This window comes from Artemia sp. Qi Xiang Cuo, chromosome 5, assembly GCF_049724085.1.
Source record: "Artemia sp. Qi Xiang Cuo chromosome 5, ASM4972408v1, whole genome shotgun sequence".
NCBI classification, from domain to species: Eukaryota; Metazoa; Arthropoda; class Branchiopoda; order Anostraca; family Artemiidae; genus Artemia; species Artemia sp. Qi Xiang Cuo.
Window position 1 is genome coordinate 17,382,372 of NC_142798.1, and position 25,630 is coordinate 17,408,001.

Consider the following 25,630-nt stretch of genomic DNA (forward strand, 5'->3'; position numbering starts at 1 on the left):
TTATTTTGCATGATATTTCTAAAGCCAATTAAGATGAAGAAATTTCTTCAAAGTCAAGGCTATAAGAAAAAAAAACGTTCTGGATATTTTTGTCGATATTTTTGTCAGCTTGTAGTTTACGCACTAATATCGATATCAGTAACGATTCTATTTGAACTTTCTCCAAGTTGATCAAATTGGTCCCTAAACGGTTCATGATAAAAAAAATAGTTTTGGACAAGAAAAAAAAACCTAAAATAATATCTTGGAATCATTTTCAACACTCAGAGCAGAGGGGCGCTAAGATTGAATCATAGCGAAACAACGAATTTAATTTTATAAAAAATATGACAAAGACGTTTCGTTCTTTTCACTGTCTTGAAATTGCATACAAACGAACCAATCAGGTGTTACAATCCTTTTGTTTGCTCAAAATTCGACAAAGCAACGACGGTTAGGACTAGTTTATTTTGCATGATATTTCTAAAGCCAATTAAGATGAAGAAATGTCTTCAAAGTCAAGGCTATAAGAAAAAAAAGTTCTGGATATTTTTGTCAGTTTGTAGTTTACTCACTAATATCGATATCAGTAACGATTCTATTTGAACTTTCTCCAAGTTGATCAAATTGGTCTCTAAGCAGTTAATGATAAAAAAAAAATAGTTTGGGACAAGAAAAAAAAACCTAAAATAATGTCGTGAAATCATTTTCAACACTCAGAGTAGGGGGGTGCTGGGATTGAATCATAGAGAAACAACGAATTTATTTTTCAAAAATGTGACTCAAAGACGTTTCGTTCTTTTCACTGGCTTGAAATTGCATACAAACGAGCTAATCAGGTGTTACAATCCTTTTGTGTGCTCAAAATTTGACAAAGCAACGACGGTTAGGCTAGTTTATTTTGCATGATATTTCTAAAGCCAATTAAGATGAAGAAATGTCTTCAAAGTCAAGGCTATAAGAAAAAAAGTTCTGGATATTTTTTGTCAGTTTGTAGTTTACGCACTAATATCAATATCAGTAACGATTCTATTTGAACTTTCTCCAAGTTGATCAAATTGGTCTCTAAACGGATCATAATATAAAAAAACAGTTTGGGACAAGAAAAAAAACCTAAAATAATGTCGTGAAATCATTTTCAACACTCAGAGCAGGGGGGCGCTGGGATTGAATCATGGAGAAACAACGAATTTACTTTAAAAAAAAATATGACTCAAAGACGTTTTGTTCTTTTCACTGGCTTGAAATTGCATACAAATGGGCCAATCAGGTGTTACAATCCTTTTGTTTGCTCAAAATTCGACAAAGTAACGAAGGTTTAGCTACTTTATTTTGCATGTTATTTCTAAAGCCAATTAAGATGAAGAAATGTCTTCAACGTCAAGGCTATAAGAAAAAAAAAAGTTGTGGATATTTTGTCAATTTGTAATTTACGCGCTAATATCGATATCAGTAACGAGCCCCCTCCGAAATACCTTGCTCTTTATGCTAGACTTTGACTTTTCATCCCAATTAAATTAAAAAATAAGCATTTTCAACCAGAAATAAGGAGCATCGTTAAAAACTAAGACGAATGCAAATTATTCCGTATATGAAGTGAGCTACCCCCTCCGAAACATCTTGTTCTTTATTTTAGAATTTGACTTTTCATCCCAATTAAATAAAAAATAAGCATTTTCAACTAGAAAAAAGGAGCATCGTTAAAAACTAAGACGAATGGAAATTATCCCGTATATGAAGTGAGCTGCCCCCTCCGAAATACCTTGTTCTTTATGTTAGACTATGACTTTTCATCCCAATTAAATTAAAAAATAAGAATTTTCAACTAGAAATAAGGAGCATCGTTAAAAACTAAGACGAATGGAAATTATCCCGAATATGAAGTGAGCTGCCCCCTCCAAAATACCTTACTCTTTATGCTGGACTTTGACTTTTCATCCCAATCAAATTAAAAAATAAGCAATTTCAACCAGAAATAAGAAGCATCGTTAAAAACTAAGACGAATGGAAATTATCCCGTATATGAAGTGAGCTACACCCTCCGAAATACCTTGTTCTTTATGTTAGACATTGACTTTTCATCCCAATTAAATTAAAAAATAAGCATTTTCAACTAGAAATAAGGAGCATTGTTAAAAACTAAAACGAATGGAAATTATCCCGTATATGAAGTGAGCTACCCCTTCCGAAATACCTTGTTCTTTATGTTAGACTTTGACTTTTCATCTCAATTAAATTAAAAAATAAGCATTTTCAACTAGAAATAATGAGCATCGTTAAAAACTAAGACGAATGGAAATTATCCCGTATATGAAGTGAGCTGCCCCTCTGAAATACCTTGCTCTTTATGCTGGACTTTGACTTTTAATCCCATTTAAATCAAAACATAAGCATTTTCAACCAGAAATAAGGAGCATCGTTAAAAACTAAGACGAATGGAAATTATCCCGTATATGAAGTGAGCTACCCCCTCCGAAATACCTTGTTCTTTATGTTAGACTTTGACTTTTCATCCCAATTAAATTAAAAAATAAGAATTTTCAACCAGAAATAAGGAGCATCGTTAAAAACTAAGACGAATGGAAATTATCCCGTATATGAAGTGAGCTACCCCCTCCGAAATACCTTGTTCTTTATGTTAGTCATTGACTTTTCATCCCATTTAAATTAAAAAATAAGCATTTTCAACTAGAAATAAGGAGCATCGTTAAAAACTAAGACGAGTGCAAATTATCCCGTATATGAAGTGAGCTGCCTCCTTAAATTAAAAAATAAGCATTTTCAACTAGAAATAAGGAGCATCATTAAAAACTAAGACCTTTAAACTGACAACACTGTTTAAACACCACTTGTGTATTATACAGAACGCATCAAAGAAGTAAAGCTAGGTCAAGTCATACGACCATTTTATCATCGTTAACCATTTTCATAGATTGATATTGTTCCAAATTTATAATAAATAAGGTATGAATTAACATGCTCTTCAGTGTTACCTTAACTGCTAATCACTTTAACCCTTTTTTTCTCCATCTTCCAAGCTCCGATGTCTCTGATTGGCTCCTAAAAAATGGATGTTGGCTAAAAAAAAACAGTCTGGTTGATAAAACTTGGAGTTGAAACAAACTTGTGTGGGGAATCCCCGCTCATACTGCTATCTTTTTTGCAATGTTTAGGAACCGGAGGGGAATCCCCGCTGGCTTGGAAAGGTACCAATGAAAGGCAAGCAAAACTCTCACCCATCCCTCCAAAAATATTTTATTCAAAGATTTCTTGTTAAAAAATTATCCAATCACTAATTAGAATCAATCACACTCCTATTATTCAAACATTAATTAATATCGTTCATAGAGTCCAAATTTGCGAATTCCTTATCCCTTTTTGCAAATGTCAATCAAACAATTCCGATTGTAAAAGCGTGTTTAATCACGTTGCTTGGAAAGGTATCCATAAGTACATGCTCTGAAAAGGTGCCAAGGAACGTAATCTCTTCAAACTGTGTGAGGGAGTACTGACTCTCTTTGAAAAGGTGCCAAGGAACATAAACCCTTAGAATAGCATGGGAGGGAACATAAGCCCTTATAATAGCATAGGAAGGAACATAAGCTCCTAGAATAGCATGGGAGGGAACAGAAACTCCTGGAATAGCATAGGACGGAACATAAGCTGCTAGACTAGCATAGGAAGGAATATAATCCACCCAAATCCATAAGTACATGCTCTGGAAATGTTTTTCCTATAGCTTCACGCAAATAGTATGGTAATTCCTATAGTTTTATGCAAATTCATTATAAGCATTCTACTGGTAAGGTATGTACCGTCTGCATCAATAGATGACTGTCCATGGTAAGTCATATTACGCAATCACTCGTGATATTGCACTGTATATGGAGTAAATTACCCCTGAAATATCCCCTGAAACTGTATACATGCTTACTACTTATTATAAAATTAATTTAGTAGAGAGGGGGCTTGTTTGATTTGAAATTCTAAGATCCAGTATGGAACTGATCAAAGGGTATCAGCCAAACTTTAAATATCTTTTATATTTCCTGGCACCCTATGCCCAAAATTGCTTCAGATCGAATATTCAAGGTGATTATTTTAATCGTAATGAAAAAACAATCCAAACAGTATGCCTTCAGCGGCGAAACAATGCAGGGGCTCAAAGAGATATTGAGCAAATAACCCATTTCATAACAAAGTATACACTATAATCTAATCGAAAGGTGGATGGGTCACACCACGTTGAAAACAAGAATTATGCAAGCATTTTCAGTTCATATAAGAGAAGAGACCCAAAAGGACCCTTGAGCTTCCACCCTCCTTCATCACAAAAACAGCCATGTACAGACGTACTGCTTTTCCCATCTCATGATCATTCTAAGGCCATCTGCGTAATGGCAATAAACGATTTTATGATAATCACCTTTACCAAAACTACTCCTGCTGCGACTACTGCCGCTACTAATACTATTATAATTATTCCTACCCCATTTCTGCTTCTATCATAACTACCACTATGTATGCTACTTTGACCACATAACTACTCCCATTGCGACTACTTCTGTCAAGACTGCTACTCTTAACTCGAATACTCATTTCTAATAATTTAACAACTCCTACTATCATGACTGCTCCTACCGAAGTAAGTCATACCACAACTAGGGCCGCTCCAACTGCTACTGACAGTGCTTCGATTCCTCCTGCCACGACCATCCCTACCGCAACCGCTCCAACCACTACTCCTTTCATTATTAACCTCATCTAGAAAACTAACTACTCGCTCAACTCACTAAAACCTTATTCTCACTCATTGCACAACGACTAATCCAACCAGGGCTACTCCTACAGAGGTTGCTTCTGCCAAGAATATTTTTAGTTTTGCAACGATTTCTATTACCCACGATTACTGCTGCAACTACTACTCCTTCGATGACTACTACTGATACTGCACCTCCGACTAAGGCTACCACCACAGCTACCCATAGCACTTGATTATCCCTACTTCGACAAACCCTAAAAATACTAATTTTAACACAGCTGCTTTCAACATGAATACTACTACAGGTGCTACTCCTGCCATGACTCCTAATACTACGGCTACTACTCCTCCTACCAAGATTGCTACTTCTGCTACCACCACAACTTTTAATGACACCAGACTACCCATGCAACAACTAGGCCTAAAAATATTAGTTATAGCACGGCTGCTTTTAAGACGACTACTTGTAGAATAACGGTTCCTAGTGGTCGTGCTACCACAACTATTCCTACAACGCATACACCTACGATGGTAACTAGTACCTCTGTTCCATCTACTACAACAACTACCGTTACAACTTTTCTGATCACGATTAATCCTGCCCTGTCTACTTTTATCACGACTTCTCCAAACAAAATAAACCGTATCCCGACTATTTTACTTATGACTCTCACGACTAGTTATCCTGACAGAGCCACAGAGGTTCAAAAAATACATTTTGAAAGATATAAACATTGTATATCTGGGTGAAATTATAATTGAGCAAGTACTTTCCCTCAGGGCGTAAATACAGAACGTGTAACACTATCACTTTTATGACTCATTGTCATTCTAAAGTTATTTAAGGAATAATTTTAAAAGCTTAAACTGTTAATCAGTAATAGTCATACTACCATCACTGCCAGCAGAAGAACAAGCATTTTAGGAACAAGCTTAATTAACAAGCGCTTATATGGGGGGGGGGGGCAGGTTAATACAATGTAATTTTGGGCAATCTTTGTTCTTTTTAAGTTTAACTTTATGATAGGGTGTTATCTTTGCTAGTTTTGCATTTAATTCTTTCACTCATTTAATCTTTGTCAAACAAAACAGAAAAGCCCCTTAATATTTTTTTTTTCGTTTCTTTGTTTATTTATGGCACCTTATGTACAGCCTCAGAACAAGGCCATACCCAGGATTTTTTTTCGGAGAAGGTTTTACTTCAAAAATTTTCGGGGGGGGGGGCACAAAAAAAAACTCGAAAAACACATACAAAATTCGTTTATATCCATTTTGTTATGTTTTTACGAGTCAGACAAACATTTCGCTGGGGGTTCAAACCCCCCTAACCCTCCCTCTGGGTACGGCCTTGCCTCAGAACATTCAAAAAGTTGAACATATGTTGTCTCAGAACGTACTTAAGCATTTTGATCCCTGTGCAAATTTTGATGTTATTTTTCTGCTCTTTTATGATTTCAATGTGCCATTAAGAGAAGAAAATGTTACAATTACCCCATGGCTGAGGTTCAGTTCTATCCAGAGGCAGTTTCAGGGGGGCAGAGGGGGCACTTCCCCGGGCACAAAAATTTTAGGGGTGAAAAATTTCAAATAAACAATCTGATGGGTAGAATCATTTTGTAATTTTATTTTTATTTAAATATAGAAGAGGCGCAGTTGGCACTAAGTACAAGCAATTTAAATCCTAAATTTTCGTTTTTCTCATATCCTCATCACCATTCCTTGAAAATAAAAGTAAGCAGACCAAATTTACTAAATTCTAATGTTTTTTTTTTGTGATATTTTGTATTCAAACCTATTCGTATTTTACAGGATGTCGTCTTGCAATATAAGAAGGAAAGCGGTGCTGCTGGAAGAAAACGACGTTGTTAATGAATAAAATTTTTATTAAAATAAATACATGGGAGACACGAGGGGGGGGGGAAGAGCACTAATCACAATTTTTCCGTTGGTACAAGAGAGGCCAGAACCGCAACCGGTTCTATTCATCTACCGAAATAAGTTTTCAAAATGTTGAGTACGGGGTTTCTTAGATTAATAAACGATGAAAATTAGTTGAAAATCCCTTCACGATAAACAATTATCCCAAATTTTTAAAAAAAAATTAAATTAGGGTTTATTCATCAACCAAAAATAACAAAATCTTGAAGCTAAGCTTGTAGAGGAGATCACTACCCCACCTAGGCCTAAAAACAACAAAAAAGAACTATCATATAAAAGTCACTAATAAGCGACTATACCACCCGTTTCATTATCAACTCATCAATTCTCAGCATTCAAGATGTTTGACCTTGTCCTTCTCTATCCATCAACCAAACACAAAAATCCAATTTTTTTTTTTACAAATTAAAGGCAAAAGAGACTGGAGAACTGACTCACTCACCCCCATATACCCTATGACATTGATCTTTTAACAAACTTCTAATTTCAACCCATTCATGGGTTGTTTTATTCAATAATCTTGGGTATGATAGGTTTTTTCTCGACATTATGAGAAATTAATTAAAAAAAGTTTTCCGAAAAATAAGTTTTTCAAATAAAAGTAAAGGCAATTTTAAACTTAAGCTCAGCAGATACAAATAACTTTTAAAATTCAAACTCAAAAGACCAGAAATTACTATTAAAGAATAAACAATCATTATCAGAAATTAAACCCAAGACAAACAGAAATTAAATAAACAATCATAGCAAAAACATACAACAAGTAATAATATAAATTAATAAATAGATCTTAAAGCGAGTAATGCTTAGATTGAATATGAATATCAAGCTTAAAACGCAACTAATTTTTTTGCTATTGACGTATACATGAAACTTAAAACGAACAGAAATTAAATAAACAATCAATGCAAACAAACATACAATAGATATTAATGTAAATTAATAAATAAATCTTAAAACGAGTGAAACCTAAATAGAATCTGCAAATCAAACTTGAAACGAACAAACATCACCACAAACAAGAGTTTGGATATGACCTCCTTATCTCACTGTAAAAGTCTAAAACCTACTGCGTCATTGGCGCTTTACTGAAGACCAATTCTATGACAAATATTATCTTTTGTACTTAATAATGAAAATAAACATTAAAATTATAGTAACATTTTTAACTTATAAGCTTTCAGCAAATAATATCATTATACATCAACTATTCAGTTTAATTTATAAGCTCTTTTTAAAGTTGTTAAAGACAAATATAGTTTCACTATAAACAAATGTTTTAATACTGCCTCCTTTCCTAGCTGTAAATAAAAACCAAAAACCTACTGCGTCATTGGCGCTTAACTGAAAATAGATTATATTACAAATATTTTCTTTTCCAGTTCTTACAGCATTGAAAATAAAAATACAATTACAGTGAAATAAATTCTTGAACTGATGGATCTTTCAACAATTAACATCATTATACTTCAAATATTTAATTTGATCTTGTTTATACTTTCCAAGACTGTTCAAGACACATATAGTTTTAAGTAAAGCTCCAATGACGCAGTAGGTTTTAGACTTTTACAGTGAGAGAAGGAGGTCATACCCAAACTCTTGTTTGTGGTGATTTTTGTTCGTTTCAAGCTTGATTTGCAAATTCAATTTAAGTTTCACTAGTTTTGAAATTTATTTATTAATTTATATTAATATCTATTATTTGTTTGTTTGCATTGATTGTTTATTTAATTTCTGTTCGTTTTAAGTTTCATTTATACTTCAATAGCAGAAATATTTTTATTCGTTTAAGCTTAATATTCATATTCAATCCAAGCATTACTCGCTTTAAGATCTAAATTACTGATTTTTATTATTACGTGTTGCATATTTTTGCTATGATTGTTTATTTAATTTCTGTTCGTTTTTGGTTTCATTTATTCTTTAAAAGTAATTTCTGGTCGTTTTTGAGTTTGAATTTTAAAACGTATTTGTATCTGCTGAGCTTAAATTTAAAATGACCTTAGTAGTAAGCCAGTATCAGATTTGACGAGCACAAGAATATACAGTGCAGTTTCATGAGCACAAGAATATACAGTGTAGTTTGAACGGAACACACCTTACCAGGGGCAGTCACCTATTACTATGAACGATACATGAGCTGCCAGACGGGTTTCAGTGCCAAAACTTGAGATCGTTAAAATACCTATTCAAAGTGTGAATGGACTTCCTTGAAAAAATACCAGAATATTGAGTTCAGTTGTAGGGTTAGATAGTCATGTTTTTTCGTATGAATAATGTTTTTACTAAAGATAAAACCAAGCCGTGCATGTTTCAGAGTCAAAAATTTACCTAAAAAATAACTATATTTTCAAAAAAAGGTATAGCATTTGCGAATTGGACTGCATGAACGATCTTAATTGTTGATTGAATAATAGGGGTGAGAATGATCTTAATTGGTGATCGGATTGTATGAAGATGCTATAAAAGGGTTAAACTGATTATCAGTTAAGGTAGGCCCGAAGGGTTGTTAACTCATAGGGAATTTATTATAAATTCGGAATAGCATCAATCTATGGAAATGGTTAACCATGATAAAATGACCTTATGGGTTTACCTAGCTTTACTTCTCCGATGTGTTCTGTATAATACACAAGTATCGTTTGAACAGTGTTGTCATTATAAAACATGCTATAACATTCTAGTATAATAAAAAGTTGATACTAATAGAAATGTAGATGGCAAGAAAAGAATTTTAATATAGAAATTCAGAACAATCCTTAGACATCACTGCAAATCAAGTAGTGAGACGATTATGAGTATGAAGCGTCAAGGATTGTAAGCACCAATAACCCTAACCACCAAGGACCTCAACCTCCAAAGGTCCCCTACCCCCAACATCCAAGGAACCCCTCCCACCAACTTTTTGGGCCCTTCTCCCCATTTTTTTAAATACTTTTTTTTTATTTTTTTTATTAACTTTTTTTACGTATCTTAAAATGACATGAAGTATGCTTACGGCTATAACAATCGTACTCTATGCTTGTTCAGAGACACGATGCGGCTTTCCCACTGGTACTCTGTGGAAAAGCCGTACCGTTCCCACTGGTACGGCTTTCCCACTGGTATGACCGGTTATCGTCACTACCTAGTTTATTGCATGTATTAAATCGGTATTTTTTACGCAGTGGAACGACAAACCCATAACTAATATCTCTAAAAAGTGAAGATGAGGCATTTTAAGACAGTGTGTTCACATGATAGTGTTATTGTAGCATTGAATGCTGACAAGGAGAAGTATTTAAACTATGAAATAAGTAAAAGTGATAGTACTATCGGAAACGTATGCGTGCATTGTCACGATAGAAAGGAATTAAATTTCTTTAGAGTACCAAAAAAATTCCATTGCACAAATGCTGGATATGGGAAAGTATCATTTTCAGAGATGATTGCACTCAAAGGGAATGCCAACATAAGAATAATAGTTGATGGAGAGGGGCATCTTCTTGCTAATGGTTATGGTAACAAATTATCTATTCATAGATCCTATCGTCATCTTTTAGGTATTAGCATTCAAATGAAAGCAAAGAGAAAAAGAAAGGCCTACTCTTCTACTAATATCATAAACTATATCTTGTCCACGTACCGAAACTGTTACCTGTGTAAAAATGTTGTTGTAATAGACAGTGAAATTGCCGGAAAAATAAAAAGGGCATTGGCAGAAAATATCACTAAGGAATATAAAGATGAATCGATGAAAAATAAAGTGCCAGCAAACGTCACTACCATTGATCAAATAATCAATGAACCGAAAAATAGCAAAGATGAAATGCATATTGAACATATGGATGACCCCCCAGTAAAAATGTGCTCAGATTTTAGTGTTATTCTAGCATTGAATGCTATCAAGGAGAAGTATTTGAACTATGAAACACGTACAAGTGGTAGCACTATCGGAAACGTATGCTTGCGTTGTCATGACAGTAAGGAATTAAATTTCTTTGGAGTACCAAAAGAATTCCATTTTACAAATGGTGGATATGCGAAAGTATCATTTCCAGAGAAGTTATTACTCTAGGAGAATGCCAACACAATAATAATAGTTGATGAAGAGGGGTATCTTCTTCCTAGTGCTTCTGGTAACATTCTACCTATTGATAGAATCTATTGTCATCTTTTAAGGTATTAGCATTCAAATGAAAGCAAATGGGAAAAGAAAGGCCTATTCTTCTACTAATATCATAAACCACATCTTGTCTACGTGCCAGGACTGTTAAAGGTGCAAAAATAAGGTGATAATAGACAGTGAAATTGCCAGAAAAATAAAAAGGGCATTGGCAGAAAATATCATTAAGGAATATAAAGATGAATCGATGAAAAACAAAGTGCAGGCAAATGTTACTAACATCATTGATCAAACAGTCAATGAACCAAATAATATCAAAGACGAAACGTAGATTGAGCCTGTCGATGACACACCAGTAAAAATTGTGTGTGACTCAAAATGGAATAATGATAATTCTACTTATTACGAACTAAGAGAAGACAAAAACTATAGTATCAGGAGAGAACACGGTGAACTATTTTATGGAACAGATTCGAAATGTCCAAAGTTGGTCATTGATATTAATAATGCATAATAATGTATCTACCATATATTTATATTAATTTTATACATATCATTATTTCATTAAAAATATGTTATTTATTACGTTGTTATATGTACATTATTTCTAGGGTACGCTAGCAGATTAATTGAGCTTTTATTAGAATCTGAGATAAGTTAACAGATACACATACAGAGAGAGTGAGAGACACATACAAATATATAGATTCGATTATGCAAAAGCAACAAAGACAGGCATCGAGATGACAAAACACCTGCCCATACACACAGGCAAAGAGAGTGAGAGAGACAAAAACACACATGCAAACACATACGTAAAAACGTACAAAACAAAAAAGATTGGCACTAGGATAAGCAAACAACCAACAAGACCCATAAGCAAAGGGGATGAGAGAGAAAGAAACACATACAAATGCAAAAATTAAAAAACATAAACTGACAATCACAGGCAGTGGGACAAGCAAACGCCCACACCCACCCAGGCATATAGGCAATAAGAGTGAGAGAGACAAAAACCCACATACAAATATATAGATAAAGACATACAAACCGAAAAAGACAGGCACTGAGATAAGCAAACACCCGCCCAGACACATAGGCAAAGAGGGTGAGAGAGACAAAAACAAATATAACTATATAGATTATGACATACAAACCGACAAAGACAGGTACTGAGATAAGCAATCACCCGCCCAGACACAAAGCCATAGAGAGTGAGAGAGACAACAAAAATAAAACTATATAGATTCAGACACATAAACCGACAAAGACAGGCACTGAGATAAGCAAACACCCGCCCAGAAACAGCCAAAGAGGGTAAGAAAAGCAGAAACAAATACAACAATATAGATTCAATCATAGAAATCGACAAAGACAAACATGAGGACAAGCAAACACCCGCCAAGAACGACTGCCAAAGAGAGTGAGAGAGACAAAAAAATACAACTGTATAGATTCAGACATATAAACCGACAAAGACAAGCACTGAGATAAGAAAACACCCGCCAAGACACACAGACAAAGAGAGTGAGAGAGACAAAGAAAATACAATTATATAGATTCAATCATAGAAATCGAAAAGGACAAACACGAGGACAAGCAAACACCCATCCAGGCAAACAGGCAAAGACAGTGAGAGAGACAAAAACAAACATACAAATATATAGATTCAGACATACAAACCGACAAAGACAGACAATGAAAGAAGAAAAACACACGCCCAGACACATAAGCAAAGAGAGTGAGAGAGACAAAATGAAATACAACTATATAGATTCAGACATATAAACCGACAAAGACAGGCACTGAGATAATCAAACACCCAAACCCACCCAGGCACATAGGCAATAAGAGGGAGAGGGACAAAAAAACACACATAAAAATATAGAAATTCAGACATACAAACCGACAAAGACAGACACTGAGAGAAGCAAACACACGCCCAGACACATAGGCAACCAGAGTGAGTAAGACAAAAACAAATACAACTATTTAGATTCAGACATATAAACCGACAAAGACAGGCACTGAGATAAGCAACCACCCGCCCAGACACACAGCCATAGAGAGTGAGACAGACAAAAAAAATACAACTATATAGATTCAGAAATATAAACCGACAAAGACAGGCACTGTGATAAGCAATTACCCGTCCAAACACACAGCCTAAGACAGTGAGAGAGACAAAAACAAATACAACTATATAGATTCAATCATAAAAAATCGACAAAGATAAACACGAGGAGAAGCAAACACCCACCCAGACACACAGCCATAGAGAGTGAAAGAGACAAAAACAAATACAACTATATAGATTAAGACATACAAACCGACAAAGACAGGCACTGAGATAAGCAAATACCCGCGCAGACACACAGAAAAAAAGGGTGGGAGAGTCAAAAACACATACAAAATAGAATCAGACATGCAAACTGACAAAGGCAGGCACTGGGAGAAGCAAACATCCGCCCAGACACATAGGCAAAGAGAGTGAGAGAGATAAAAAAACATGCAAATATATAGATTTTGACATACAAACCAACAAAGACAGGCATTGAGATAAGCAAAAACCCTCCCAGACACACAAGCAAAGGAAGTGAGAGAAACAAAAACAAATACAAATATTTAGATTCAGACATACAAACCGACAAAGACAGACATTGAAATAAGCAAACACCAGCCAAGACACATAGGCAAAGAGAGTAAGAGAGACAAATACAGCTATATAGATACAGACATACAAACCGACAAAGACAGGCACTGTGAGAAGCAAACATCTGCCCAGACACATATGCAAAGAGAGTGAGAGACACAAAAACACATACAAACACATATATTAAGACATACAAACCGACAAAGACAGGCACTGAGAGAAGCAAACACACGCCCAGACACATAGGCAAAGAGAGTGAGAGAGACAAAAAAATACAACTATATAGATTCAGACACATATAGCGACAAAGCCAGGCACTGAGATCAGCAAACACCCGCACCCACCCAGGCACAGAGGCAAAGAGAGTGAGAGAGACAAAAAACACACATGCAAATATATAGATTCAAACATATAAAAACCGACAAAGACAGACACTGAGAGAAGCAAACACACGCCCAGACACATAGGCAAAGAGAGTGAGAGAGACAAAAACAAATAAGACTATATAGATTCAGACATATAAACCGACAAAGACAGGCACCGAGATAAGGAAACAACCGCCCAGACACATAGCCATAGAAAGTGAGAGAGAAAAAAAAAAACAACTATATAGATTCAGACATATAAACCAACAAAGACAGGTACTGGGATAAGCAAACACCCGCCCAGACACACAGCCAAAGAGAGTGAGAGACACAAAAACACATACAACTATATAGATTCAATCATAGAAACCGGCAGGCACTGGGAAAAGCAAACATCCGCCCAAACACAGAGGCAAAGAGAGTAAGAGAGATAAAGAACAGATGCAAATATATAGATTTTGACATACAAACCAACAAAACAGGCATTGAGATAAGCAAACAACCACCCAGACACAGAAGCAAAGGGAGTGAGAGAAACAAAAACACATACAAATATTTAGATTCAGACATACAAACCGACAAAGACAGTCATTTAGATCAACAAACACCCGCCCAGACAAATAGGCAAAGAGAGTGAGAGAGACAAATACAGCTATATAGATTCAGACATACAAACCTACAAAGACAGGCACTTGGAGAAGCAAACATCCGCCCAGACACATAAGCAAAGAGAGTGATAGAGACAAAAACATATATAAACCCATAGATTAAGACATACAAACCGAAAAAGACATGCACTGGGACACGCAAACATCCGTCCACACACACATATAGGCAAAGAGAGTGAGAGTATAGATTCAGACGTAAAAACCAACAAAGACAGGCACTGGGACACGCAAACTTCCGCCCACACACACACACACAGGCAAAGAGAGTGAGAGTATAGATTCAGACGTAAAAACCGACAAAGACAGAAAGTGAGAGAAGCAAACACCCACCCATATTCACGAGCAAAGAGAGTGAGAGAATAAAAAACACATACAAATACATAGATTCAGACATTAAAACTGACAAAGACAGGCATTGATAGAAGAAAACATCCACCAAAACACGCAGACAAACAGAGTGAGACAAATAAGAACACATGCAAAAGTATAATTTCAGATTCACAAATCAACAAAGACAGGCACTGACAGAAGAAAACATCCACCTAGACACATAAGCGGAGGAAGTGAGAGAGATAAAAACACATATAAATATATAGATTCTTATATACAAACTGTCAAAAAAAGGCCCTGAGATAAGCAAACACCTGCCCAGACAAACACGCATAGAGAGTGAGAGAGACAAAAACAAATATAGCTATGTAGATTCAATCATACAAACCAAGAAAGACTTGGACTGGGACAAGCAAACACCCACCCACACACACAGGCAAAGAGAGTGAGAGTATGGATTCAGACGTACAAATTGAAAAAGACAGGGACTAAGAGAACCAAACACCCACCCAGATACATACAGATTAAGACATACAAACTGACAAAGACAGACACTGAGATAAGCAAACACTCGCCCAGACCCGCCCAGACACATAGGCAAAGAGAGTGAGAGTAAATATTCAGACATACAAAACGACAAAGACAAGCACTGAGATAAGCAATTTATGCATCTTTACGTTGAATTTAGGTTAGATCAGTTATAGATGGCAGCACACCCACTCAGACACACAGTCATAGTGCGAGAGACATGCAAAAAGTTAGGTTAATTTGGGTTCACTTAGAGTGGCGTGCCATGTGTTTTTATAGCTCTCACCCTCTTTGCCTATGTGTATGGGCAGATGTTTGCTTCTCCCAGTGCCTGTCTTTATCAGTTTTTATATCTAAATTCATATATATGTATGAATTTTTGATATTCTTATTCTCTGTACTTGAGAAACTGGATGGTTGTTTGCTTTTTTCAGGATCTGTCTTGGTCGGTTTTTATGTTTGAATCTATACTCTCACTCTCTTTGCCTGTGTGTGTGTGTGTGTGTGTGGGCCAATGTTTGCGTGTCCCAGTGCCTGTCTTCGTCGGTTTTTACGTCTGAATCTATACTTTCATTCTCTTTGCCTGTGTCTGTGTGTGGGCGGATGTTTTTGTGTCCCAGTGCCTGTCTTTGTCGGATTGTATGTCTTAATCTATGTGTTTCTATGCGTTTTTGTCTCACTCACTCTCTTTGCATATGTGTCTGGGCGGATGTTTTCTTCTCCCAGTGCCTGTCTTTGTCGGTTTGTATGTCTGAATCTATATAGTTGTATTTGTCTCTCTCACTCTCTTTGCATATGTGTCTGTGCGGGTGTTTGCTAATCTCAGTGGCTGTCTTTGTCGGTTTGTATGTCTGAATCTATATATTTATATTTGTGTTTGTTTCTCTCACTTCCTTTGCTTCTGTGTCTGGGAGGGTGTTTGCTTACCTCAATGCCTGTCTTTGTTGGTTTGTATGTCAAAATCTATACATTTGCAGGTGTTTTTATCTCTCTCACTCTCTTTGTTTCTGTGTCTGGGCGCATGTTTGCTTCTCCCAGTGCCTGTCTTTGTCGGTTTATATGTCTTAGTCTATATAGTTGCAGGCGTTTTTGACTCTCTCACTCTCTTTGTCTATGTGTCTGGGTGGGTGTTTGCGTGTCCTTGTGTTTGTCTTTGTCGATTTCTATGGTTGAATCTATATAGTTGCATTTGTTTTTATGTCTTTCAGTCTCTTTGCCTATGTTTCTGGGGGGATGTTTGCTTATCTCAGTGCCTGTCATTGTCGGTTTATATGACTGAATCTATATAGTTGTATTTGTTTTTGTCTCTCTCACTCTCTATGGCTGTGTGTCTGGGCGGGTGTTTGCTTATCTCAGTGCCTGTCTTTGTTGGTTTATATGTCTGAATCAAAATAGTTGTATTTGTTTTTGTCTCTCTCACTCTCTTTGCCTAAGTGTCTGGACGTGTGTTTGCTTCTCTCAGTGTCTGTCTTTGTCGGTTTGTATGTCTGAATCTATATATTTGTATGTGTGTTTTTTGTCTCTCTCACTCTCTTTGCCTATGTGCCTGGGTGGGTGCAGGTGTTTGCTTATCTCAGTGCCAGTCTTTGTCGGTATATATGTCTGAATCTATATAGTTGTATCTTTTTTTGTCTGTCTCACTCTCTTTGCCTATGTGTTTGGGCGTGTGTTTGCTTCTCCCAGTGCCTGTCTTTGTCGGTTTGTATGTTTTAATCTATGTGTTTGTATGTGTTTTTGTCTCTCTCACTCTCTTTGCATATGTGTCTGGGCGGATGTTTGCTTCTCCCAGTGCCTGTCTTTGTCGGTTTGTATGTCTGAATCTATATAGTTATTTTTATTCTTGTCTCTCTCACTCTCTTTGTCTATGTGTCTGGGTGGGGGTTTGCTTATCTTAATGCCCGTCTTACATGGATCTTATGTCTGGCTCTATATGTTTTTAATTGTTTTTGTCTCTCTCACTTCGTTCGCTCGATCTCATGGGCGGGTGTTTGCTAATTTTAACACCAGTATTTTCTTGTTTTTATGTGAACTAGCATAAGCAATCACGTAGATTTACATATTTCACTATCCTTGCCTATTCGTGTGGGTGGATGTTTACTTCTTCCAGTGCCTGTATTTGTTGGTTTCTATGTCTGAATCTATGTATTTTTATGCGTTTTTTACTCTCTCACCCTTTTTGTCTGTGTGTCTGGTCGGGTGTTAGCTTATCTCAGTGCCTGTCTTTGTCGGTTTATATGTTTTAGTCTATATAGTTGTTTTTTTGTATCTTTCACTCTCTTTGCCTGTGTCTGAGTTGGTGTTTGCTTGGCCTCGTGTTTGTCTTTGTCAATTTCTATGATTGAATCTATATAGTTGTATTTGTTTTTGTCTCTCTCACTCTCTTTGGCTGTGTGTCCGGGCGGGTGTTTGCTTATCACAGTGCATGTTTTTGTCGGTTTATATGTCTGAATCTATATAGTTATATTTTTTTTTGTCTGTCACTCTCTATGGCTGTGTGTCCGGTCGTGTGTTTGCTTCTCTCAGCGTCTGTCTTTGTCGGTTTGTATGTCTGAATCTATGTATTTGTATGTGTGTTTTTTGTCTCTCTCACTCTCTTTCCATGTGTGCCTGGGTGGGTGTTTGCTTGGCCTTGTGTTTGTCTTTGTCGATTTCTATGATTGAATCTATATAGTTGTATTTGTTTTTGTCTCTCTCACTCTCTTTGGCTGTGTCTTTAGGCGGGTGTTTGCTTATCTCAGTGCCTATTTTGTCGGTTTACATGTCTGAATCTATATAGTTGTATTTTGTTGTCTCTCTCACTCTCTATGGCTGTGTGTCTGGGCGGGTGTTTGCTTATCTCAGTGCCTGTCTTTGTCGGTTTATATGTTTGAATCTATATAGTTGTATTTGTTTTCGTCTCTCTCACTCTCCTTGCCTATGGGTCTGGGCGTGTGTTTGCTTCTCTCAGTGTATATCTTTGTCGGTTTGTATGTCTGAATGTATATATTTGTATGTGTTTTCGTCTCTCTCACTATCTTTGCCAAAGGGTCTGGGCGGGTGTTTTGTTTGTCCCAGTGCCTGCCTTTGTCGGTTTGTATGTCTGAATCTATACATTTGTATGTGTGTTTTTTGTCTCTCTCACTCTCTTTCCATATGTGCCTGGGTGGGTGTTTGCTTGGCCTCGTGTTTGTCTTTGCCGATTTCTATGATTGAATCTACATAGTTGTATTTTTTTGTCTCTTTCACTCTCTTTGGCTGTGTGTCTGGCCGGGTGTTTGCTTATCTCAGTGCCTGTCTTTGTCGGTTTATATGTCTGAATCTATATAGTTGTATTTTTTTTTTGGTCTCTCTCACTCTCTATAACTGTGTGTCTGGCTGGATGTTTGCTTATCTCAGTGCTTGTCTTTGTCGGTTTATATGTCTGAATCTATATTGTTGTATTTGGTTTTGTCTCTCTCACTCTCTTTGCCTATGTTTCTGGGCGTGTGTTTGCTTCTCTCAGTGTTTGTCTTTGTCGGTTTGTATGTCTGAATCTATATATTTGTATGTGTGTTTTTTGTCTCTCTGGCTCTCTTTGCCTGTGTGTCTGGGTGGGCGTTTGCTCATCTCGATGCCTGTCTTTGTTGCTTTTGCATGTTCGAATCTATATATTTGTATATTTTTCTCACTCTCTCTGTATGTGTATCTGCTAACTTATTTCAGTTTCTAATAAAAGCTCAATTAAACTGCTAGCGTACCCTAGAAATAATGGAAATATAACAACGTAATAGATAACATATTTTTAATTAAATAATGATATGTATGGTATTAATATAAATATATGTTAGGTAAATTATTATACATTATTAATATCAATGACCAACTTTGGACATTTTGAATGTGTTCCATAAAATAGTTCACCGTGTTCTCTCTTGATACTATAGCTATTGTCTTCTTTTGGTTCGTAATCAGTAGAATTACCATTATTCCATTTGGAGTCATACACAATTTTTATTGGTTTGTCATCGACAGGCACAGTATGCGTTTCGTCTTTGATATTATTTGGTTCATTGACTGTTTGATCAATGATGTTAGTAACGTTTGCCTGCACTTTGGTTTTTCGTCGATTCATCTTTATATTCCTTATTGATATTTTCTGCCGATGCCCGTTTTATTTTTCTTGCAATTTCACTGTCTATTATCACATTATTTTTGCACATTTAACAGTCCTGGCACGTAGACAAGATGTGGTTTATGACATTAGTAGAAGAGTAGGCCTATCTTTTCCCATTTGCTTTCATTTGAATGCTAATGCCTAAAAGATGACGATAGGTTCTATCAATAGGTAGCATGTTACCAGAAGCACTAGCAAGAAGATAACCCTCTTCATCAACTATTATTTTTATGTTGGCATTCTCCTAGAGTAATAACTTCTCTGGAAATGATACTTTCAGATATCCACCATTTGTATAATGGAATTTTGTTGGTACTCTAAAGAAATTTAATTCCTTACTGTCATGACAACGCACGCACTCTTTTCCGATAGTACTACCACTTGTAATTGTTTCATAGTTCAAATATTTCTCCTTGATAGCATTCAGTGCTACAATAACACTAACATGTGAACACATTTTTACTGGGGGGTCATCCATATGTTCAATATGCATTTCATCTTTGCTATTATTTGGTTCATTGATTGTTTGATCAATGGTAGTGACGTTTGCCGGCACTTTGTTTTTCATCGATTTATCTTTATATTCCTTAGTGATATTTTCTGCCAACGCCCTTTTTATTTTTCCGGCAATTTCAATGTCTATTGCAACAATATTTTTACACAGGTAACAGTTTCGGCACGTAGACAAGATATGGTTTATGATATTAGTAGAAGAGTAGGCCTTTCTTTTTCTCTTTGCTTTCATTTGAATGCTAATACCTAAAAGATGACGATAGGATCTATCAATAGGTAACATGTTACCATAATCATTAGCAAGAAGATGCCCCTCTCCATCAACTTTTATTTTAATGTTGGCATTCTCTTTGAGTGCAATCATCTCTGGAAATGATACTTTCCCATATCCAGAATTTGCGCAATTGAATTCTTTTGGTACTCCAAAGAAATTTAATTCCTTACTATCATGACAATGCACGCATACGTTTCCGATAGTGCTACCACTTGTACTTATTTCATAGTTTAAATACTTCTCCTTGTCAGCATTCAATGCTACAATAGCACAATTATGTGAACACACTTTCTTAAAATGCTTCATCTTCACTTTTTAGAAATATTAGTTATCTGTTTTTCGTTCCACTACGTAAAATATACTGATTTAATACATGCAATAAACTAGGTAGTGTCGATAAATGGCCATAGAGTACCAGTGGGAAAGCCGTATCGTGTCTCTGAACAAGCATAGAGTACGATTGTTATAGCCGTAAGCATATTTCATGTCATTTTAAGATACGTAAAAAAAATTTAAAAAAGTTAAAAAAAACTTGAAAAAAAAGTATTTAAAAAAGAAAATGGGGGGAGGGGCCCAAAAAGCTGGGGGGAGGGGTCTCTTGGATGTTGGGGGTAGGGGACATTTGGAGGTTGAGGTCCTTGGTGGTTAGGGTTATTGGTGCTTACAATCCTTGACGCTTCATACTCAGAATCGTCTCACTGCTTGATTTGCAGTGATTTCTAAGGATTGTTTTGAATTTATATATTAAAATTCTTTACTTGCCATCTAAATCTCTATTAGTATCAACTTTTTAGTATACTTGAATGTTATAGCATGTTTTATAATGACAACATTTTTTAAACGATACTTGTGCATTATAAAGAACACATCGGAGAAGTAAAGCTAGGTCAACTCATAAGGTCATTTTATCATGGTTAACCATTTCCATAGATTGATGCTATTCCGAATTTATAATAAATTCCCTATGAGTTAACAACCCTTCGGGCCTACCTTAACTGATATTCAGTTAAACCCTTTTTTAGCATCTTCATACAATCCGATCATCAATTAAGATCATTCTCACCCCTTTTATTCAATCAACAATTAAGATCGTTCATACAGTCCAATTCGCAAATGTTATACCTTTTTTCGCAAATATAGTTTTTTTTTGGTAAATCATTTAAAACCATGTGCCATCAATTCTAGACAAGATGCAAGGTACCTTCAGCCTAGAGGTTATTAGTGTTTGACAATTTTTTTACTCTGAAACATGCACGGCTTAGCTGTATCTTTAGTAAAAACATTATTCATACAAAAAAACATGACTATCTTACCCTACAACTGAACTCAATATTCTGGTATTTTTTCAAAGAAGTCCATTCACACTTTGAATACGTAATTTGACGATCTCAAGTTTTGGCACTGAAAACTGTCTGGCAACTCATGTATCGTTCATAGTAATAGGTGACTGCCCGTGGTAAGGTGTGTACCGTTCAAACTGCACTGTATATTCTTGCGCTCGTGAAACTGCACAGTATATTCTTGTAATCGTCAAATCTGATACAGGCTTACTACTGACCTATACCTTTCTTTGAAAAACTTATTTTTCGGAAAGTAGATTTTTAATTAATTTTTGTTCGTTTTTGATTGCAAAAAATTTCAAGTTTTTAAAAATTCAGTATTTCAAAATCAAACTTAAAAAAAAATCAAATTTTCATCAAAGCAACAAAACCAATATCAAAGTAACAATGTCAAAGTGAAAAAATGGGTTTGTGTCAATCTCGGAGTTTTTATTATCTGATGTTTAAACTATTTTAAAAAAAAATTGCTATCTCAAAATTTTTATCGGATGGGTTTGTGGGAAAAGGGCGTGGGGGACTAGATTAAGCTTCGGTCTCTTTTGACTCTTTAAAAGTGAACTAGAACTTTCTATTTTCAATCAAATTAGCCCTCTCTAAAGTTTAAACGAGTATCCCTTCTAAAAGAACCATATATGTCCCTAGAGTATAACTTACAACGCCTATCCCTGGGCCCTGGGGGTTGTGTTGACCCTGGAGTTTTAATATCTGATGGTTGAACCATTTTTAACAAAATGGTCACCTGAAATTTTTATCGGATGGGTTTATCCATCCGATACACCCAAAGGCGTGGAGGACGGGAGGAGCTATGCCCTCTGACCTCCTTTCACTCTGAGAAAATGAATTACAACTTTCAATTTTCATTCAAATGAGCCCACTCTGAAGTTTATACGAGCCGACCTGCCATAAGAACCATATAGGCCCCCGGAGCAATACTTACAACGCCTGCCCTAGCCCTGGGGGGGTGTCAACACAGGAGTTTCTCTAATCTGATGTTTGAACTATTTTTAACGGATTGACCATACATAAATAAGTTTTTGTTATATGATCTTTGAACTATTTTTAACAAAATGGCTACCTTAAATTTTTTATCAGATGTATTTGGGGAAAAAGGGCTTGAGGGGGCAGTTGCCTTCTGATCACTTTTGACTCTTAAAAAGGGCACTAGAACTATTGATTTACAATCGAATGAGCCCCCTTTGAAGTTTATGTGACGACCTCTTCTATATGAAGTGCCTCTGGAAAAAAATAAATGTGGGGGGATGCTAGCTGCCCTCCAATCACTTTTGACTCTTAAAAACGAGCATTATAACTCACAATCTCCAATTAAATAAGCACTGTAGAAATTTTATACGAGCATCCCTTCCATAGCAACCATAAATGCCTCCAGGGCATAACTTACAACACCTACCCCCAGACCCGGGGGGACTGTGTCGACATCAGAGTTTTTCGTTATCAAAACTTTGAACTATTTTTTAATAAAACATCTATCTCAAACTTTTTATCTGATGCATTTAGGGCGTGGAGGAGGGGGGGACTAGTTGCCCTCCGATCTTTTTTGACTCTTAAAAAATGAACAAGAACTTTCAATTTCAAATAAAATTAGCCTTCTTCGAAGTTTATAAGAGCGTCCCTTCCATAAAAAGTATTTATGCCCCTAGAGCATTACTCATAACTCCTGCCTCCGGGCCCTGGTGGGTTCCGTCGACACAGGAATTTTTCTTATCTGAACTTTGAACTTTTTTAATGAAATGGCTATTCTAAAAATTTTATCGGATGGGCTTGGGAAAAAAGGGTGTGTGGAGGGGGGCTAGTTGCCCTCGGATATCTTTTGACTCTTAAAAATTGAACTAGAAAATTTCAATTTCCAATCAAATGAGCCCCCTCCGAAGTTTATACGAGCAGCCCTTTTAAAAGAACCATATACGCCCCCAGGACAACACTTACAACGCCTATTCCCCGGGCTCTGGGGGTCGTGTTTTTTTTATTTTTTTTATAAAATACAACAAACTGGCCAATTAAAAATTTTGAGCGGACGGTTTTGGGGAAAAAAGAGCGTGGGGGGGGAGGCTAGTTTAACTCTTGACTCTAAAAAAGTGAACTAGAACTGTCAATTTCCAATCAAATGAGCCCTCTATGAAGTGTGTACGAGTATCCCTTTCATAAGAACCATACAAAGCCTTAGGGCATAACTTAGAACACCTTCCCCTGTGCCCTGGGGTGTTGTATTGACACCAGAGTTTTTCTTATCAGACCTTTGAACCAATTTTTTTTTAACAAGATGTCTATCTCAAAATTTTCATCAGATGGGTTTCGAAAAAAAAAGGCGTTGGGAGCTAGCTGCCCTCGGATCTCTTTTGACTATTAAAAAGTGACCTCAAACTTTCAATATTCAATCAAATAAGCCCTCTCTATAGTTTATACGAGCATCCCTTTCACGCGAATAATATATGCCCCAGGGAGTAACTTATAACGCCTGCCCCCGGGCCCTGGGGAGTTGTGACGACACCTGAGTTTTTTTTATCTGACTTTTAAGAAATTTTTATCTTAATGGCTATCTCAAATTTTTATTGGATGCATTTGGGGGAAAAAGGGCGTGGGGGGGAGGCTAGTTGCCCTCAAATCTCTTTTGACTCAAAAACACTTAACTAGAACTTTCAATTTTCAATCCAATGACCCATCTCTTGATTTAATATGAGCATCCCTTCAATAAAAACTATATATTCCCCCAGAGCATAACTTACAGCATATGCCCTCGGGCCCTGGGTGGGGGGCTGTTTTGACCCCTGAGTTTTCATTATATGGTCTTTGAACTACTTAAAAAAAGCTATCTCAAAGTTCTTATCGTATGGGTTTGAGGAAAACCGGGCGTGGAGGGGGGGGCTAGGTGCCCTCCAATCTCTTTTGACTCTAAAACACTTAACTAGAACTTTCAATTTCCAATAAAAAGCGCCATCTCTTAATTTTTGTACGAGCATCCCTTCAATAAGAACCATATATTCCCCCAGGGCATAACTTACAAAACCTTCCCTCGGGCCCTGGGGGGGCTGTTTTGACCCCTGAGTTTTCGTTTTATGGTCTTTGAACTATTTAAAAAAAAGTTGTCTCAAAGTTTTTATGGGATGGGTTTGAGTAAAAGAGGGCAGGGAGGGGGGGGGTCTAGGTGCCCTCCAATCTCTTTTGACTCTTATACTAGAACTTTCAATATCCAATCAATTGAACCATTTCTGAATTTTTTAAGAGCATCCCTTCAATAAGAACCATATATTCCCCCAGGGCATAACTTACAACACCTGCCCTTGGGCCATGGGGAGCTATTTTGACCCCTGAGTTTTCGTTATATGGTCTTTGAACTATTAAAAAAAAAGAAGCTATCTCAAAGTTCTTATCGGATGGGTTTGAGGAAAAAAGGTTGTGGAGGGGGGGGGGCTAGGTACCCTCCAATCTCTTTTGACTCTTAAAAAGTGAACTAGAACTTTCAGTTTCCAATCCAATGATTCCTCTTTGAGTTTTATAAGGGTTTTCCTTAGCTAGGACCCATATTCACCCTAAGGGCATAACTTACAACGTTTGTTCCCAGGTCCGGATGGGTCGTGTTAACACCGGGGTTTTTGTTCTATGGTCTTTGAACAATTTTTGATAAAATAACTGTCTCAATTTTTTTATCGGATGCATTTGGGTAGGGGGGAGGGAGGGGGAAGCTGGTTACCCTCCAATATCTTTTGACGCTTAAAAAGTGAACTACAGCTTTCAATTTACGATCAAATGAGCCCTCTCTGAAGTTTATACGAGCATTCCTTCCATAAGAACCATATATGCCTCCAGGGCATAACTTATAACACTTGCCCTGAAGACTGTGGGGGGAGTGTCTTGCTCAAACATATAATTTTCAGAAATTTCAACTACGTTGAACAAAATGGCTATATAAAAATTTTGATTGAACGTGTTTGGGAAAATGCTGGGCGTGGAAGGGGTATTAGTTGTCTTTGAATCGCTTCGACTATTGAAAAGGGATATAGACATTTAAATTTCCAATCGAATGAGCC